The 15,551-nt window shown below is 42.9% G+C and overlaps 1 long non-coding RNA gene across 1 annotated transcript; it reads right to left on the bottom strand.

Moving 5' to 3' along the window:
• Nucleotides 1-490: 490 nt before the first annotated feature.
• On the bottom strand, nucleotides 491-7,273 carry LOC308471721. Its single transcript, XR_013983120.1, has 3 exons — nucleotides 7,091-7,273; nucleotides 5,787-5,869; nucleotides 491-761 (listed from the first exon to the last, which is right to left on the bottom strand). It is a non-coding gene; the product is annotated as an uncharacterized lncRNA (long non-coding RNA).
• Nucleotides 7,274-15,551: the final 8,278 nt, after the last annotated feature.

Here is a 15,551-nt window from a genome sequence, read left to right as displayed (position 1 = left end):
TCAGAGTGTCCTATCATAGAAAGGTTTGGAGTCTGATATCCCAAATCCTACGAACACATTTAGCATTGTGATGGCCAGAATGATGATTCATAAATGTCCAGTTGTTGATGATGAAAGGAGAACAAAGAGTGCATAGGAACCCAAATAGATGTCAGGATTTGGTGTCTCCATCTGACTGTACAGCTATCCACCAATCATGATCATAGAATTATAGAATCTCAAAACTGTAGAGTTCGGAGGCACCACGAGAACCATCTAGTCCAACATCTGCAATGCAGGAATCTTTTGCCCAGTGTGGAACTTGAATCCACAACCCTGAGATCAAGAGTCTCATGCTCTACTGATTGAGCTATGCTGGAGAGCAATATGTAAGAAACACTTCCCAAGAAATTGGAACATTTTGATTATCTACAGGGTCATTTTAATAGTAATGCACGGAGTAATGCATGGAGAATATTGTATACTGAAATACGTTTTACATTATGTTGAATTTTTCTAGCACTATTAATAGTTTGTTGATTGCTCTTTTCTAATGAGACTTCCCAGAGATGGCAGAAAGGAGTTAAACATTGGAAGAATGCATGTGCCTCATGAATATTCGCTCCCTGTTCCGATAAGCATGTCACACACAAATTTGTCAAAAGTATTGTAGATTTGGCCACCAGAGTTTCTGGGATCAGAATCTGGATCAGAATATTTAACCCAAATTTCAGGATGCCTCAGATTTCAGCAATGAGTTCAGAGTCCAACTGCCAGTACACCTGTGAAAACATAAACAAATGGCTTGCTTAAGATTCATGCCAATGTTCCACTTAGGATCCACTTAACTTCACTGTAGGCACAATAAATGTTGGTTTTAATTGATGAAACTTCTCAAAGAGAGAGAGAAAGAAGAAGAAGATTTAAAAGCCATTAAACTGGACAAATGGCTGATGTTACCTGCAGATAGATGAAAGCTTACAGTGCTGCTTGCCAGGACAGTATGGCCAAGTCCTCGCAGTGCAGGCAAAATATGAAAACATGTTATATAAAATCTAAACCACAATCAGTTGACTAGCTGGAATTTGATGAAACTAAAAAACAAAACAAAAACCTGGGAAACATATAAAGAGAACCAGATGGTGAATGTCCTCAATAAATGCTTTATAAAAGATTCCGCAAAGGGTAAACGTAAATGCAAAAGTTGGGAGTGATGTGGGGGGCAGCATTTTTTGGCTGCAGCCCACAGCCTTGTATGATTCATGTAGTCTCAAGTTAAGAACATGAGAGTTGTCTTGCTGGATCAAACTCAAGTTCTAACTGGTCCAGCATTCTGCTTCCAGTTGTGGCCAGCTAGATGCCTCCGGGAAGTTTATAAGCTGGACATGAAAGCCATAGCTGATTTCTGTTGTTTGGCCCTCAGCACCTGGCATTCAGAAGAATATGGGGACTGAATATGGAGTTGCTGTTGCTAATAAAGGTAAAAGGTAAAGGAGCCCTGAATGGTTAAGTCCAGTCAAAGGCAACTATACGGTTGTGGAGCTCATCTCACTTTCAGGCCAAAGGAGCCAGTGTTTGTCCACAGACAGCTTTCTAGGTCATGTGGTCAGCATAACTAAACCACTACTGGCACACGGAAACACCATTTACCTTCCCGCTGCAGTGGTACCAATTTATCTACTTGCACTTTGATGTGCTTTCAAACTGCTAGGTTGGCAGGAGCAGGGACCGAGCAATGGGAGCTCACCCCGTCGCGGGGATTCAAACTGCCGACCTTCTGATCAGCAAGCCCAAGAGGCTCAGTGGTTTAGACCACAGCACCACCCGCTCCCTTAGTTGTTGCTAATAGCCATAGACAGACCTATCCTTCATGACATTGTCCCATCCTTGCATAAAGCCAGTCTTAGTAAGTGCTAAATGCCATTGGTCTGGATCAAGTCTAAGGCTGAATACGCAACAGGTTGTCAATGCACATGTGACTTGCACATTTGGTCACATGGGTGCTTTCAACCAGTGCTTTTTCCCTTAAAAAATGTTGAGGGGTACGCTCATTTTCCTACTCATATTTAAACACTGCCCCTCAATGAGGCCAAACTTAGATTCACAAAATGTTTAAGGATATGCGTACCCTTGCATACACCCAGAAAAAAGCACTGCTTTCAACTGAACACTTCTCTCAATTTCTGGCCTTAGTGGGCAGTGTTTGATGGGATGTATTCGCACTGTGTATTGTTGTCCTCCTCCCCTCAGTTATTACTTCCCCGCCCTATCTAAGTTCTGGAAACTACAGGTCCATTGTGGGCCCGTGTGCAGGTATTTGTTTACCTATGCGCAGGGCCAATTCATATTTTTTTTTTTATGCATATTTTTCAAAAGACCCAGTGTCCTTTCTCCAGAGTTTGCCTGAAGTTCTGTCCAGTTTCACAAAAAACGGTTCACAGATTTTGAAAGGGTTGTCTTCTCCACTCGATGCTGGGGATCATAAAGGGGGAGGGTGCTGTCGCACTCAGGTACTGCTGGCAAGCTCCCCATACGCATGTGGTTGGCCACTGTGAGAACAGGATGCTGATCTGGTTGGGCCTTTGGCCCAATCCACAAGCACAACCCATCACAAATCCTTTATCTTCATTTTGTGAAGCTAAAATCCATGTGTCATGCTTCCTGGGTCCAGATTTCTGTGCCAAGTCTTTAGCACTGCTACGAATACTGTGATTTTACTAAGATGTTCCTGTCAAGACATATTCCTGAGCATTGCCTGATTTCTTTTTATTTTCTTTCGACACAGCTTGCAAACTGAAGAGATAAGAATACCAGTATTTCTATTTGACAGGCTACTCAGTACTACAAACAATGAAATGTGGAAAGTTCTCCAGTGGCATAAGAGAGCTCTAATTCTTCCAGCAGGCCTTGTTCAAATCTGGGCCAAACACTTGGAGGACTTAAAGCCACAGTGCCCATCTCTACTGTAGATAATTTTGCAAAGCCTAGAGTGGCCGCATAAAAAGCTATTTGGAAAGAACATCCTATCAAGCCTTCACCCCGTGGGGCTTAAAGCTTTAATTGATTATTCTCTGTGATTAATTCATTAAAGCATTAATCCTGCCTTGCAGATAAGTACACACACATTAAAAAAAAAAATTAACAGCCCCCGCTCCCCCAAAAGACATGCCATTTAGTCTGCCCACGTACATGTTCCTGTGTGGCTCAGAGAGGCTTGCATGTTAGATCTGCCAAGCCTCACTTCAGCAAGACATTCATACTCACCCCAGGCATGTCAGTAACTGGGCAGTTATATTAATTTCAAGATTTCTAAAAGGTTTTCAGTTAATTAGTGACTGTGGGGAGCTGCAACGTAAGTGGTTGCAGAAGACAGCATGTTCTGCATTTCAGATACCCCAAGGAGAAAAAAATAATGTGTCTGCAGAAGCCGCCGCAGGCAGAGGCCCCTCACGGCAAAGACTCTTCCTACTCCAGAATCTGGGAAGGGCATTCCAACCCCAAGCAAAGAATAAGCTCCTGTCATTAGTATTGAAATTTGTGCAAAGAGAAATTATCAGATTTATGGAGCACTTTTTAAATGGCTTTTCCATCACCCTTGCATCAGCTCTAGAAGGTAGATCACAAACATTCCCCAGTTACAATGGCACGAGCTTTCATAGCCTACCGCCCACTTTACTGAATACTTTGTTATATTTGTTAGTCTTTAAGGTACTATAAAACTAACTGTCATTTGCCCAGGCAAGCGCATTATGTGACCCGTGAGAGCAGCAAAATAACCAGACTGTACAACAGTGTTGGGATAAAATCAGGCCAAATCTTTATTGACAGCAGCAGGCAGGGCCAGGGTTGGCATGGCATTGGGTCCTAGGGTCAGTTCATCATTCCACAAGCCCCATGTTGATGGAATGGATCCGCTGGGTTTGGATCACTCCAAACCTGTATGATGGGAGTCGGCCAGTGTTGAGCCTTGCATTGGTGAAAGCCAAGCAAGCAAGGTTTCACTGGGGTACCTGGGTGCAGATTCCAACCAGGCAAATACCGAACCCACGCTTATAAGAACAGTTGAAAAATCTCATGCAACAGAAAATGGAAAAGAAATTGTTCCCCAGTATACTGTGTATCCCAAGGGAATACTTTTTTTGCATACCTCCAACTGTACATAGATATAAATGTCATTTTCAATGCTATACATGTCATGTTCAATGCTATATAAGTCACTTATATTTATACTCATATTGTACTAATCTGGCTATGTGTTTAATAAAATATTGAATTCTTGCATTGTGAAAAACAAAGATTATGATGAAAAGTGAAAAACATGAATTGCAAAAAAAACCCTATAGCTTACAGAACAAAACTAACTTCATATATGAAATCAGCACGTCGAAATTAGGTTAGAACAACTGCAGGTGTCAACGCAGCAAAAATTGTGTTCCCCAGTGATATTCTTCCACCTAACGAAGGAAAGCCATAATTTCACTGAGGGAAAGGTGGCGGGCGTGGGGGACCCAACCAAGTGCCAATCAGGTTGAGAGAGAAACATTCCTTCCCAGCCCTTTCAACCAGCGACCCTAAATTGCTCAGTGAATGTTCTAACCTGAGCATGGGCAGGCAGGAAGCTCTCAAAGCAAAATGGCTGCGAGCTCCAGGGGAAGCAGCCTTATATAGGTTTCCTCCTCTCTTCATCAGCAAGGGCTCATGGGTCACCTTTTCCCCATGAGCCCATCACACAGAGAAGATACTGGGCAAAACCTTGCCCAGTGTTTTGCTGCAATCTATGGGACACAGTGCCGCCGGGTAAAGATGTCCAGTGCTTATTGGGCAGAGAATGGGGCTTCCCAGATACCCTGGAGAAAATCTTACTTGCTTGCACAGCTGCCAAATCCACCTGGTTAAAAATGCTTTTTAATCATCTGAAACTGACCAGCACACTATAACTCTGAGATATATTCCAGAAATGGGTATATCCTAGGCTACTCAATTAACTTTCTACAGTACAGCATACGCACCACAGATGTTGGCAATGCTATGTTTTGCTACACACCCAGATCTCCAGACCTACAAGGAACACATCCTGACCGTGGCATTGTCACCAGAGCTAGCACTGATAAAAAGGAAGCGTGCCACTTGCTTTACCACAAGGAAAATATAACATGAAAGCAGCCTTTGCATTGCTGAACACCCCACCACCGAACTCCTACCACGTGATCAGTCATTCTGATTTAATCATCAAAAGCAAGAATCCTGAAATACAGTGAGAAACATTTTCCCGCAACATATCTTAAACTCAGCAGTCGCATGTCCACGAAGACCCAAAACTTTAAAGCTCATCAGAACTTCAAAGTTTTGAAAAGTTTTGGGTTTTCTTGCTTGCTGGTTTTTTTGGGGGGGTGTTGGTTTTTTTTAAAAAAGTACTATTCCACACTTCTGAGCCTCATTCATCAGTTACTTTTAACATGAAAGAAGAAAATTCAGTTTGATTTTTTTCCCCATTCCCTGGGTACGCAGTGTTCCTGTATTAAGAACAGAGTGCAGTCATTCACACAAAAAATTATGTATGGAATATTTTATTGTAATGGCCAGCTCTGCTGCCTCTTAGCAATGAATGTAACAGAAAGGAAGAACCTAAAATCTCCTGGTATTTCTTGTTCGACAACCGTACTCTTAAAGGATATGCGTACATTTGCACAACCCATTCTATGTAAGCCAAGAGGTGTACAATAGAAAAATCAAATGATTTAAGTGTATGCGTGTGAACGAGATCGAAGCTATTTTATTTATTTATTTGTTCTTTAAAGCATTCTTACCTTGCTTTTCAGCTCAAAGGGCTCCCAGAGCGCTCATATAAGATCAGTAAAAAGAAGTCAGTCCCTTCCTACAGGCTTAAAATCTAAAAGACACAACAGAAAAGGAAAAGGGACAAGGAGGGAAGAAAACAAGTAAACTCAGGCACTGATATTCTCCTCACAACAATCCCATGAGGTAGGTTAGGCTGATAGATGATGACTGTCCCAAGATCACCCAGAGAGCTTCATGACTAAGTGGGGATTTGAACTTTGGAATCCCAGGTCCTAGTTCAACACTCTAACCATTACACTACACTAGCTTTCTTTCTTAAATGTATGCCCCTACATTTCTATTTTTAAAAATGCCCCAGCTGACTAGACATAAAAGCTGGTAACAGTAGAAATCCAGTCAGGAAAATAAGACTGGCCTAAATTGACTTGTATACAACAGAAGTATAAGCATCAGCTTGGTGTCTCTTGGGAGTGTGTTCCAAAGACAGGGGACCATCACCAAAAACATTTTGGTCCCAGTTGCCCCACTTCTAATCTTTGATGACCAGGTCACTAGGAACAGGCCCAGTGAGGAAGATCTAAGTGAATGGAAAGAAGGGGGTCCTAAGGAAAGGACAGAAATAAGGTGCCTATGATGAGATTGCACTCTTGATGATATCATTGAGGCATTGAGCCAAAAGCCTTGTAATCGGACTAAGTAATAGTCAAGCTGTTTACTGACATTTTAGGAATATAACTCCTTTATCCAAGTTCAATTTCAAGTAAAGATCATCACCCCTCCCTCAGGACAAGTACGGACATAATTCATAGACTAGATATTAGAAGAAAGCATGTTTCCTGTTGTGATGGCAAGTCTCAGTTGACTGGATGGAGCATGTACTTAACAGATTTGCACTTCACTTTAACTTCAAGGATCCATGGGGTTAACCTGTTCTGTTCTGCAGTGTGTAGGCTCTTTCCAGAAGCCAGCTCTCTCTGGCACCAGCTTCATCCAGCTTGACCAGCCAGTTGTCTAGAACAGGGCAAACACGTTTGTTGATGCTAGATAATAATGGCAGGGTGTACCTCCCTGCTCTCTTGGACTCGAGATGTTTGGGCAGCAAATTCAGGCATTGCCCTGCTGCAACAAATGTACTCGTCCTTCCTCCGGGTCTGGCAAAACGGCTTGGTGGCATGCTGAGCAAGCAGATGGGGATGCTCATCTTATATTTCTGTTGCATGAGGTTGGGTGGGAAATCCCAGCTCTGTGTTGTAAACGAGGTTGGTCTTTGTGTTAGTCAGCTTCACATTTTAACATTAAAATGGATACTAACTCTGGACTTGGTTGAAGGGGACAACAGAGGACGAGATGGTTGGAGAGTGTTCTTGAAGCTACCAGCATGAGTTTGACCAAACTGCGGGAGGCAGTGGAAGACAGGAGTGCCTGGCGTGCTCTGGTCCATGGGGTCACGAAGAGTCGGACACGACTAAATGACTAAACAACAACTCTGGACTGGAAGAGGTATGATCCTGCAGAAGTCCTCTCTGAGAATCCTAGGCAGACCAAAAAAACAAACAAACCTGTCAATGACCTCTATTGATCTGTCATTGATTTTAAAAAATCAATTTTCAGTTAGACACTTACAAGCTTTACATAATTGTATTATTCATTTAAAGTGCAATTCTGTAGACCAGGAGTAAATCAAGTTCAATAGGACTTCCTCCCAGGGGCTGCAGTCCTATGCTTGGAAGCAAGTCCCATTGAATTCATTGGGACTTATTTCCGAGTAGAGATTTAATCAATTGTACTCTTCGTATCCTCCCCCCACCCACCCACCCCACCGTCGTCTTGTAATTTATATGAGACAGGGAACATGGGTTGCTGTTGTCGGAATTATTTATTGCTCTTATTGCTGCTTTTGTTATTGTTATGTTATCATCATCATCATTATTTCAAGCACATACTCTAGACTAATATAAAGCTCTTCACATAATGTTATATTTCATTTCATTTTAAGTTAAATAACCATCTCAAACCCCAGCTTTGTAGTCCCAGTAAGGGAAGCCACTTGGCAGAGCTACTGCTTCCACTTGAGGAAAGGCTATTGACTTGCAGATCTGAATTGAAAGTCACCCTGGCCCCTTTCCTCTTACGTACAGAATCAGTAGCAGAGCTTTCAAGCCCAAATGTTTTATCTGGCCAACTCTCCGTGGGAAAGCATCCTGATAAAGTGGTAGATTCCCAGCACTTAGATCTCATCACTAACTTCCCTTGCAACAAACAGACCAACTTTTTTTAAAGTGTGGGTTTCATAGCATTAGGAAGAGCCATGCACCTGGGGAAGGCACAAGCTGCTTGTGAAGGCAGAAACCATTCATTGTTGTTAATCTGCCGCAAGGCAAGCATTTGAAGATGCACACTTTCCTCTTACCCAGCTTTGGCTACAAAAGGTGAGATTGCAGGGTTTGCTGCTGCTGCAAAGGTAGCCAAAGTAAGCCATTTTGGTGTGGTGGAATACAGCTCCCATTAGCCTTAACCATTGGCTATCCTGGTTGGAGCTGATGGCAGTTGTAATCCATAACACCTAGAGGGCACCATGTTACCTACTCCTATGCTAACAAATGCAACAGGCTACCCCAATGTGGAAACCTCTGTGAAATGTTGAACTCTCATTATCCCTGGTCATTAGTCATGTTGGCTGGGGATGGTGGGAGTTGAAGTCCAAAATATCTGCAAGGCACCATGTTGGGAAAGTCTGGAATGCAGACTCCAAGTCATATGGTTCCAGGTGATTAGCCTATTTTACTTTGATAAGACATTGCTGCTCCTACACACTCCCACAGCTGACTTATGGTCAGAGCTATGAAAAACCAGACATTGCGCCTTGTGATAAACCGATATGATGACTTGATTACCAAGGATAAATAGCTGCTATGGGCTCAAGAACATGCCTTGCCATCTCACCTTTCCTTGAATTATTTGACTAGCCAAGGAGGCCTTAAGACTCAGTGCAGTTTGTCACATACAATCTGTTCTAGAAGTCTTGCAAGATCAGACTGCAGCCTCCAAATGATGTGTGTACTCCTTCTGACACTCTTTTGACCGCACATGAACTGTGTGTTCATGAATATTCCTCCTCAGACATATAGTCCTGCAGCCTCACACTAGTTTTCATTTCTCTGGAAAAGCTCATTTGAAAGTGGGAGACATGATACTTTGCTCACAAAGCCCACACAGATATGGAAGGAGCTACAAAATTAGGGAGACTCCCTTGGTGTGTCTCTGTGAAGTGGATTTCAGTTCATGAAAGCTGGTGCCATCATAAATTTAATAATGGTTAAGCTGCTGCACAACTCAGTTGTGTGGATTCAACACCAGATATGACAAAAGATCTGTAGGTTTCAAAGATGTATTTTTATTTGAATGAGATTTGTGTGCAGGAGCTGCTCTGATAGCTCACACAGAGCAAACTCTAAGTCTAAATCTGGCCTGCCAAAACCAAATTACATTGCATGGCATTACATATTATATAACCTTATATGGAAAAATGCATATAAAGCTTTAGCAGAGCAATTGTATCAATGTCCATTCAGAAGGAAGTCCCAGTGGGGCTTATTCCCAGAAAAAGATGTATAAGGTTGCTGCCTTATATAAATATGTAAAGAGAGGTAGATTGGATGTATACAGGGGCAAGGAATAGTACTGCAGCAGCAGACTCTACCCCTGACCACAAACATTCAGCAGAGTTTTATGAGCCACCTTGAAAGGCTTTGAGGTCAAAAGGCAGAATATAAATAAACAAGAGAATCAATCAAGGAATCCTTTCGCCAAGCATTCATACTTCTGGAAATAGCCTCAGAATAAATCACACACATAACAGTAAATTGGTGCCAGTGTACACAGTGTGAATAATTTATTGTGTCGTCGGGAAATGAAGTTTTGTGGCATGTGCAAGAGGGAGTGGATCACACCCTTATTTTGCATCCCAGCCTTTGCCAACCTGCTGCCCTGCAGAAGATTTGGGCTTCAACCCCATCGTCATCCTCAGCTGCCACCACACCAGGTTGGCAAAGTCTCTTCTATCCCTATTTGAACAATGAACTGGTTTGTTTAATGAGAAAGGTGCGTCAAGGACTTCCAGTATCTTTACAAGTCTACTCTTAATGAGTACACTTTATTTTACCTGGCATACATTTTATTAATCTTTTCAAGCACCTCAGACTGAAATTATACAAAGCCAAAACTATGGCCACTACAATATGTCGGCAATGCAGGCAAAGTAAAGTAATGCAGTTTGATTATTTATTTTTCAGAACGTAAGGACAGCTCTGCTGGTTCAGACCAACGGCCTCTCTAGCCCAGTATCCTCTTTCCCACAGCGTCCAACCAGATGCCTCCAGGAAGCCCTCAAGCAGGCCATGTTGGTTGGGGTTGGTGGGAGTTCCAACAACATCTGGAGGGCACAAGTTTGGGGGAGGCTGGCCTAGACTGGCCTGCGTATTCCCTCTGTGTGTTTTCTTTCCCACAAAGCAGGCTGCTATTTAAACTCCTCGAAGTCTAAGAAGCATTTGAGATGTAGCTACAGTAAAGTGCATGTCTCAGCAGCATCTCCCATTGGTATCTGAAACCAGAGAAGTCTAAAATAACATTTTGAGATTTCTATGGGAAACTTTATGAAAGGCAGAGGAGAGTGAAAAGCAAACCAAGGGGACCTGCGTTCAGTTTTCCTGAAACTGAATAACATCTCTTCAAGTGGAGTATGAGCGTGTCCATCCACTGAGTTTTTATTAAAACCAAGATGTTTCCTTTTTTAAAAAGAATCTCAACTGATCTCTGAAAATTATTTCCACAACTAATACTATGTTTCTATCCATACACATACTGGCCTGTCATTGTAGGAATTTTCTTAACCACTGGATTAAGTGCCATGGTTTTTGTTTTGGAAAAACATACTCTTGTAACATTTATTTTGGAAAATAAGCAATTTTTTAAAAAAGAACTGCATTGGAGATCATATTGAGGGAAACGCCATAGGGCAACAGCTTATATGGAGGAAGGCAAACCTTGGGAAGTTCTTCTCACAGGACTAAACTAGGAAGCTTGTAGCCTGGTCCTCACAAAATGGAAGGTCCAGTGTTGCAAGTTTCCATGTTACTCTTGAATATCCCACTCAATATGCTAATAAAAGCCCCTGGGATTTCTCAGGATGTTTTGTAACCACAGCTACAACTGTCCAGATTTAAGGCCACGGTCCCTGAGGTCAACATAAGAACATCAACACTAGCACAATTAGACCAAAGGAACACAGAAAAATAATGGCAGTGTGCATTTGTTCTGGTAATTTTCTTTATGATATAACTTTCCCCCACTGTAATACTATTGTGCCTGAAGCTGGCAATAGAGCAGGGCCAGGAGTGAATATGGGAGAATAGACACCAAGAGTAGATAGATCAGTGTTTTTCAACCACTGTTCCGCGGCACACTAGTGTGTCGCGAGATGTTGCCTGGTGTGCCGTGGGAAAAATTGAAAAATTCGAAAGATTTTTTTAAAAAAATTCAAATTTTCGCCCACTAGGCGGGCGCCGGACTGTGTCCTGGGTATGGGGTGGGGTGGGGTTTTTGACCCCACCCTCGGCCAGCAGGGGCGCCAATTGGCGCTCCTCAGGGGGACACCCTCCACTTTTCTGATGTCCGGGCTGTGATTGGTCCAGACTCCAGCCTGGACCTATCACAGTAGGACATCATCTTCCGACTTCCTTCCCGCCCAAGCACAGTGTGCGCAGCAGCAGAGAGAAGAAGACGTCGCGACTCGAGTCACCAGGAGGACCGGAGAAGTTGTCGTTTTATTTATCTTCAGTCTCCACTGAATGCCTTGACTGGGTTAGGGACCCTTATAGCTCAGCATCAGTTGGTGGAAAGGACATGACTTTACAGGAGCAGGAGGAACTAACTGAACGAGTAAAAATCGTGGTTTCAAGCTAAGATTTGCTGATCTACCTTTGGACAGTTTTTGGTTGGATACTGCCAAGGAGTTCCCCCTTCTGGCAAACAAAGCTATTTTGACATTGCTCCCATTTTCCACTACATATCTGTGTGAGATGAGCTTTTCAAGCATGATTGCTATAAAAACTAAATACAGAGAGAGACTGAGAGCTGTTGACGAAGAGCTACGTGTGTGTCTTTCTTCGATTCCAGCCAGAATATCAGCTTTGTGTTCAGCCAAACAGGCCCAGGTTGCACACTGAATAAAGTATTTTAATAATTTTTCATATTTCTGTTTACTTACTATTTCATAATAAAGTAATTATAAAATACTTTCTTTGTGTTTATTTGATTCCTATTCAAGAGAATTACTTTATATATAGTCAATATAGGCACAGAGTTAAATTTTTTAACATTTTCTAATGGTTGTGTGCCTCGTGATTTTTTTCATGAAACAAGTGTGCCTTTGCCCAAAAAAGGTTGAAAAACACTGCATTCGATCACAATTTTGATTAAAATGAATTTTCAGATTGATATGTCAGGAGTGCAGAAGTGATTCCTCACGCCATTGCATCATATCCTCTGCCAGTGGGGCCTCCCAGTGCCTCTCAGCTGGGTTGAAAGTGAGCCATTACCCCCAGTACCCCCTGCTTGTTTCACCATGGTTCAGAAGAGCCTATCTGGTCCGGCTAGCTCAGAATTGTCTACACTGGCTGATGGCCGCTCTCTGGGGTTTCAGGCTGGGTTCTCTCCCATGCCTTTCTTGAGATGCTGGGGATTGAACCAGGAACCTTCTGCATTCAAAACAGGTGCTCTGCCGCTGAGCTAGTAGTGTGGACATACAGGATTCAGGCAATTGGTAACAGGAACAGTCTTCAGGATCTAATTCCAGATGGAGCTTTCTTGTAGATGTTTTTGGCTCATATAGCAAGCCTCTACAGAAACATCAGGAGGACAAAGGAGGGAAGACAATTGCATAATCCCTGCTAGTCGTTGTTTCCATATATTGTACCATGGCACATTTCAGCAGTATCGTTGTTGTTGTTGTTGTTTAGTCGTTTAGTCGTGTCCGACTCTTCGTGACCCCATGGACCAGAGCACGCCAGGCACTTCTGTCTTCCACTGCCTCCCGCAGTTTGGTCAAACTCATGTTAGTAGCTTCGAGAACACTCTCCAACCATCTCGTCCTCTGTCGTCCCCTTCTCCTTGTGCCCTCCATCTTTCCCAACATCAGGGTCTTTTCCAGGGAGTCTTCTCTTCTCATGAGGTGGCCAAAGTATTGGAGCCTCAGCTTCACGATCTGTCCTTCCAGTGAGCACTCAGGGCTGATTTCCTTAAGTCAGCAGTATTGACCTTCCCTCAAAGCTAGTGCAGAGGAGCTTCTAACCTGTTTGGTTGGGGCAAACATGCAACATGTGTGTGCATGTACACACACACAAATGGACAAAAAAAATTCAAAAGTGTAATCTTTTAATTTAGGAAGAAAAATGTCACTACTATAAATCTTTCATCTTGGATTGCTCATATTTTGTGGAGGCTGAAATATTTCCTTTTGAAAGGTGGTGACATTTCCATAATCTACCAATGCAACCTTTTAAATAGCATATAACATGCTCAAAATGTCTGTGGCTGCTGCTGTAATTCTGCATCAGCTGATGCTGAATCAGTATCCTCAAGGAGATGCATTTTCTAAGCACAGTATGAAGTTTCACTCACACACAGCTACTATGAATGTTGATGGGTGTCGTGCAGCACAAAATCGATTATGCACTTCACAACATGCTATGGTTTATATGGCTGACTTGATACTTGACAGAGAAGTATTTGGACACAGCATTGAGGATCTGTTTTCCTTGTTATATCAGGCACAAATATTCCAGTGATCTCAGTGTTATGGTCTTTTGGGATTTTGATAATTTAATCCAGGGATAGGCAAAATCGGCCCTCCAGATGTTTTGGGACTACAGCTCCCATCATCCCTAGCTAACAGGACCAGTGGTCAGATGATGATGGGAACTGTAGTCTCAAATCATCTGGAGGGTCGAGTTTGCCCATGTCTGATTTAATCCTTATGTTGTTTAGATGGGTAGAAATTGTGCCGTCTGAGTGGAAAAACTTTGAGAATTCTCCCCTGCACCGCCAAGAGGGACTGCAACACAGCAGAGGCCCCAGGTGTGACCTAGCTAGCAGGTGATGGATCTACCCTCAGACCTCTTAGCTATGCCAGCCTGGAGCCAGCATAGTAAAATAAAAGGAATACCTGCTCCCCACCTTCTACCTTGGCCAGCAGTAGATCCTCTGATCTGCTTCTCCACAGCTCAAAGTTAGGATTGCTCTGCTATTTTGACAAGACTTTCTGCCTTTGGTCCTCCAGATGTTGCTGAACTACAACTCCCATCTGCCCTAGCAGGCCTGGCCAATGGTCAGGGAAGATGGGAGTTGCAGTTCAGCAACATCTGGAGGGCCTAAAGCTCCCCACACCTGGTTTACTGGAAAGAAAAATGCCTGCATCACTCTTGGTCACCTTGCAAACAATAAGGCAAGTTCAAAACCTGCACCTACAGAAATTCTGAAGAAATTCTAAAGTGCCGTGAGAATGAGGCAGAAATGGAGAAACCTCTTTTGCAGGGGAAGCAAGCTTTTGAGAAATTGGAGGACACATTTTTGGCGCAGCACCAGTTAATATTATTCCAATGGGAGTTGTATGTATTTTTTTGCCTAAAGTGTGTGAAGAAATCACAGTCATCCTTTGGACGAAGGCCTTGGGCCAAATTCTAATCTCCATTTTGAACCTGGCTCACTTTGTTGCTTCTGGATTACTTTAGAATAGATTCATCATCTGGTGACCTGCACTAGGGCTGATGGATGACATCTGTACAGGTCACTTGGATCATCTGCCAGCATGGTGTTTTCGCTGCTAAAACAGATGTCATTTTTTGCATTTCCAGGAAATTTCATAGCGTCTTCTTCTCCCTCGGCAGCCACTCTGAATGGTTTAATACAGGTTTATTTTTCTTTCTTTCTTTACTATGGTAATACTGCACGATCCTTTATCCTTTTCATGAGCAACTCTACAAACCAAAATAACTATGTCACCAATTCAGATCCTGAAATTATCCCAGCAAGGGAATGTATATTTCCCATACAGCCAAGGAACAGAGGAGTAAGGCTGAGACATGTACGTTTAGTGCTCTTTGGTTAATCACAATATGAGATCCCAGTTTGTGAAGCTGGACTGTGAGGGTTCATGAAGGACAGAATTAGGGTCTATTATAAAGGACGCATAATAGGACTCCCCAGGGTGCATCTGTTGCTGGCATGAGCAGCTGCAGCCCTAAAATTTCTTGGCATTTGAAAGCAGGTCACTGATTCTTCAGCTGATAATAGACTAGACAAAATTCAGGGCTTTTCCACCTTTTGCCCCATCCTTTTCTAGGCACAGGTCCACACTTTAAAGCTCTGTGTCCTAGCTCTCTTCTCTTTTTGCCCAGGTGCTTCCCCTGTGAAAATCCACTCTTTAATGCTGAATCGTAACAAATGGCAGTTTGGATTTTCTGTGGATTGTTATTTGCTCCGATTCAGAGCTAAAGAGCTTTCATGGGGAAAAGGAAGTCTGGATGAGCCCTCATTCTATTGAACAAACCCTGGAAGAATGATGAAAGCAAAAGTAGCTTTTCTTCTCCCTGCTCCACTTTGTGGTTGTGTGTGGCTAGGCTCCCTCTTCAAACCACAGAAAAACTTCATAACATCTCATCTCGTACCGTACCATCTCATACCATCTCATACCTGTGATGGGACGATGAGCTGCTTGT

This window comes from Podarcis pityusensis (assembly GCF_964106645.2).
Source record: "Podarcis pityusensis genome assembly, chromosome: 2".
In the NCBI taxonomy this organism is placed as follows: domain Eukaryota; kingdom Metazoa; phylum Chordata; class Lepidosauria; order Squamata; family Lacertidae; genus Podarcis; species Podarcis pityusensis.
Note: the sequence above shows the minus strand (reverse complement) of the source record. Positions and strands in the feature narration are given on the sequence as shown.